General features: G+C 32.6%; 1 long non-coding RNA gene across 1 annotated transcript; it reads right to left on the bottom strand.

Annotated features, from left to right (window-relative positions):
- Nucleotides 1–1,238: 1,238 nt before the first annotated feature.
- Nucleotides 1,239–3,174, bottom strand: LOC121174517 (uncharacterized). The gene is made up of 4 exons (XR_005890624.1): nt 2,983–3,174; nt 2,009–2,079; nt 1,402–1,888; nt 1,239–1,287 (listed from the first exon to the last, which is right to left on the bottom strand). It is a non-coding gene; the product is annotated as an uncharacterized lncRNA (long non-coding RNA).
- Nucleotides 3,175–5,208: the final 2,034 nt, after the last annotated feature.

Genomic DNA, 5,208 nt, shown 5'->3' with positions numbered 1-5,208 from the left:
TTTTTGCGTCAACTTTGAGGGGTATACAGTGACAACTAATAGTCTGTCACTTTAAGCTTTACCTACGGATATATTTTTACCCACAGTCAAATTTAACTATCACTATAGGTAACACCTACTATTTCAAATGTGTAGATAAAAGATATTAATTTATACCAATAATCTCTAACTGTAGGTAAAAGTCAATTTACTTGTACCTACGGTCTTATGTAGGTAAATGTCATATAAAGTATTAACCCCGTATGCTACCCCATTATGTCCAACAATGTGAAGAAGACGTCCCTTGTTTGCGAATGAGAGCCCACAAATCCCCCTGTATGATGACCAGAACAATGTATTATAGACTGACATTAATTATCATTTCAATCTCATACGAAAGCATAAAAATCAATATATAGATGTCCACATGCAATAATATTAAGGAAATTAATCGCTTTTCAATTTGAGATAGAAGTACATAATATGAGTATTAAATGTAGATTCACATACACCATAGACCAAAATAAACAAACAAATGTTTATTTTATCCATACCCCAATGAACAACAACAATCTTAACGCAAATCAACCTACTTCTGTAAAATCTCCAATTTCCTCTGCCGAATTTTCTCCAAGATCGAAGAAATTGGCTTCTGAACCAGAGGAGCGGGTTTAAAAGCTGCATCTCTAGTTTCTTTCAAAGCATGGTGAACTATTAGGGTTTAAGAGAAAAAATGACGTAGCCACAGCTCCAGAGAACAAAATAGGAGACTCTAAACCAAGGAAATGGCTGCCAATGAATGCACCAATATCACAACTGTGAGCTGGATAAGTGCCTAATGCTTACAAGTTTAATTATTAATTGCTAAAATTTGCAACTCAATTCACTTGGAGAAATAATGAAAGGATATCATTAACAACGACAAAGCCATTCATTCTAGACTTCTAGTCTTAAAAGTAATATCACTAATATGAAAGTATTTTTCAATTTTGCACCAAAAAACAATAGGAATCAGGCAGGAATCAGCTTTACTAATTCTTCATACATATCCAGAAACAGAGAGAAGGAGAGTGTGAAAATTCAAACTTGAGAAAATACGTACCTTCTTCTGCTTTCCAGTGACTTTTATCCTGCTGCTGCGATCAGACTTTCCAACATTGAAATCAACAGTTATAGAGAATTAAAAAAAAAGAAGAAAAAAAATACCAGCACAATTCAATTCCAAGTAGAATCTCAAAAGAATGAATGAATAGTATATACCCATTGGCGTGGCGGTAAACGTACTAATCGTGAGTTGGCTTCATGAATCTACAATTAAAATTAATTAATTAATTAATTATTCTCATTAGAATTAAGTGTTAACTGAACTAGAATCTGCAATTCAAAATATTATAATAATAATAATATTTACATTGTATTTACCTGGCATAAGAGTTTGGTTAGTTGACTCAGCATTACCTTGTTCCTCAGCATTCTCATTTTGATCAGTTTGGTTAGCTGACTTCTGGATCATGCCAGCCTCCTCATCCAAATCAAGGAGATCCAAGAAAAAAATAAGAAAGCTGCAAAACATCCCAGTGGAAGCAAATAGCCATATAAGTATACAGAAGGAAAATATCTGTATTACTCTGAATGTTTCAATTCACTGAGACATAACCAATTACTTTAGGCACATGCACGTGAAAGTTATTCCACAATACAAAGAAATACAAATATGATAGAAGGTACACTACTGTGACTAGCATCTAACATTTAGTTATTCATTTATTTAAGGTAACAAAATAAGGATTGAAGAGTGCCATTTACGATTCCCTCCATCCTTATTATAAAAGAAAGATTTGATAGCAGATACAAAGGTTGGCTGTTCAAGATAGACTTTCCAGTCCATGCATCACTGAACCATCTTTCTCTGAAAAGAAAAACAACAACAACAACAACAACATCAACTGAATGATGATACCCATTGATGTTAAAATTCAAATCATAGCATCTTTGCTGGGACGGGGACTTGCAGAATTGAAGAGCACACCTGGGAATGTGACAACAAGTTTTCCTCATTAGGAACAAACATGAATGAGTCTTGACCAAGGCTTTTGGATCCTAATTTACACCAATTACTGGTGAAAGTCAGAAATGTCCACAAAAGCTTTATGGAAGTATAAATTAAAGACAACAACAAAAGAACCAAAAGAAAATAACAAAAGGAAACAATGTAGAAATCTACATGACCTGAACCTATTGTTAAGAATTAATTTGATTTTGAACTTTCAAAATATGCTAAGACATCATTAAAGAAACTCTAAAGATAGTAAGACATTGAATATGCTTAAGTAATTACTCATTAGAACTTAACTCATTTGATTGGTATATATATCGTATATATTGTGAGAATTTTTATAGGTATTCATTGAATATGGTTCTAAATTGTCATTCCTACGTTTTTTCTATCAGCAAATAAATAAATATTTCTAAAAATGGGGTACACGGGTACTCTAACTCAGGTACAAAAAAGTTTTGGAGTAAACCAACTGAAATGGGCTCTATGACAAAAACGTTTTCTCATCCTACTTTAGTCCTCTAATTTTTTTCTATTTTTTCTTTTTCTTTTTTAATTTTTGTTCCAATATTTTTCTCATTGACACTTCCAACTAAATAGAGTTGTCCTACATAACATTCTTTTTCTATTTTTCTTTTACCACACCCACTAAACAGACTTGTGTTTCATTGATATATTTACTGTATATTGAAATTTAATCAATTAAAAATAAAAATATAAGTTATAAAATTTTCAAATTTTTAGTTTACTTATTATTAGTTTTTACATTTTATTGTTTATTCTTGGTCCACAGGCTAGCCTATAAAATCGTGGACTAAATAAGGCAGGTAGGCACAAAAGAAAATGAAACCCATTTATGTCACAAACAAAGCTGGTCCAACTTATTGAAATTGAAAGCTAAAGAAGATAGACCTTAATAATAATGCCATCAAATAATAGTCTATTACCTAGGGATCAAAGACCGTAGAAGCTTTTGAAAGTCTCATACGTCCTTCTGTCCAATAACAACCAAATAAAAGATGTAAATCCAAAGAGCAAAAGCAACTTTTTACAACAATAATCTGAGTACCCTTTAGATGGTACAAGTGGAATCTTAGTACCCCATTAATCAGAATCCTTCATGTATTAAGCTCAAGAGCTTGCTATAAAATATTTTTAAAAAAAAAACTACCTGTAGACAAAGGTTAAATGTGTATGTATGCCTTCAGATTCCAGCTACCTTGCAGCCTCTATTCCCTAAATAAAATGCAAGCAGCCCATCAGTACATAAAGTAAATAATCACTCATCAGTATTTCTGAATTCAGCTGGCACTACAATAAGTAGACAAATAAGTAGACAAATGCAAAGTACATGACACAATTGAAAAAGTAAAGCAAAAGTGAACATTTTTAGATAATATCCATTTCTTTATCTTCACATACAACTAAGTACTTTCTTTGGGGTTAGGAATAAAAAAAATGAAGGAAAAAAAATAACACAAACAAAAATTGTTTCTAACTTGATTTTGCTTTGTACATTGGATGAGTCTGAAAGAAAAGTGGATTCTTCACTCTTCTAGCATGTTTTCTTGTAAATTCCTTTTTTTCCCAAAAGTCAATTCTTCCTTATCAACAAACCCGTTTGGAAATCTAAAGCTCTACAAATATTTACTTTCAGCTACGGTGCTTAATAAGACATCAACAAAAATTATTTGCTACAAATTTATTGGCCTCAAGGTAGCTACTATCCCTTGGAACAATCCTTTTGGAACACTAATTCCTGCTCAAGGTAGCTACTATCTTGGAATTGAAAATAATCCATTTGTAAAAAGATTTCAAACGTGGTAAAGATCAGTCTATACTGTTGAGCTTGACTTAATGTGTGACATCTTGTAGCTTAATGCAATAGTTTCATGCATCAAAGGGAGTTGGATATGAATACAACAATTACCTTCCACCATAGAGAAGAAAGCCAATGGCTGCACACAAAGAGAACCCTATTGCAATGCACCTGATCAGACTTAGGGAGAGAATATAGTCTAACGAACTGCCTAATTGAGCTATGCTTCAGCTAGGCCTAGCTTGATTCACTTCTACATAGAGAAGGCAGAGGAATCAAAGGAAGCTATGAGAGTGGGAGTCACTTATCAATGGAAAGAAGCATGTTAACAAATCTAGGATGCCAACATAGAGGAAGCAAAAGAATTCAGTTTGATGTTTCAAGGTAAAATAGAAAAATTTGAATCTAGTTTGTTATTATTAAATGCTTGCATATTGCTCTCTTAGAATTTAGAAACCAATATTATTATCTATTCCTTCATATCTCTACAACCATAACCTAGTTGTACAATTATACTACTATATCCTATTATTGGATATCACACAATTTTCCTTCTAGCCATCATATAGTGAATCACAACCAAAGTCAAACATCATTCAATAGTTGATCACATACATCAACTTTGTAAACAGTAGAATTTTCACCTGAACAACATAAACCACAATATTAATCGTATAGAAACTTGGTTTCAACCCATTAGCTGATACAACATGTGCCTGCAAAAGCATTTAACACCCAGGTGGTAATTAGCCCATCAAAACCAATCAGCAAAACACACTGCCATGGAAGAAGAAAATCATAGGAGGCAAACCAACCATGTAGAAGCAAATGCACCACAAATCAAACTTGCCTGGTAATAAATCTCAGCCTAGAACAGGACCAAAAGTGCATATGTTGTAAAGAAAGCAAGACTCGACATATCAAGCAAGATGTGTTGAACAATCTACAAACACAAGCAAACGCAGTGAGTGAGTATAAGTGTGAATCTAACCACATTCTGTAATTAGAAAATAATAAACAACTAATCTTATGTTAAGAAAAAATTACTCATATTAAATGTTACATTCTATTCCCTATACTCCAATACCTCTAGCTTCAACCTCTGCACGTTCTGATAGAAGATAAAAACTACACACCGAACTGCAAAATTAAAAAGAGTGCACAATCCCTTAACAAAACATCACATTATTAAGCAGTTACTACACAAATAATTTTAAAAAGTAAAATAACAAAAGGTTTGAACGATACAAACCCCCATTCACCAAAATATTGATAAGTGAAAGACCACTCTCAATTGTATCCAGCCAGTGACCTAAAGTTCATCAAATAAAAAAAATTATAAAAGAAAATCGAA

Source organism: Glycine max, unplaced genomic scaffold (assembly GCF_000004515.6).
Source record: "Glycine max cultivar Williams 82 unplaced genomic scaffold, Glycine_max_v4.0 scaffold_344, whole genome shotgun sequence".
Classification (NCBI taxonomy): Eukaryota; Viridiplantae; Streptophyta; class Magnoliopsida; order Fabales; family Fabaceae; genus Glycine; species Glycine max.
The sequence above is the reverse complement of the archived record's forward strand: the minus strand, read 5'-3'. Positions and strand labels throughout refer to the sequence as shown.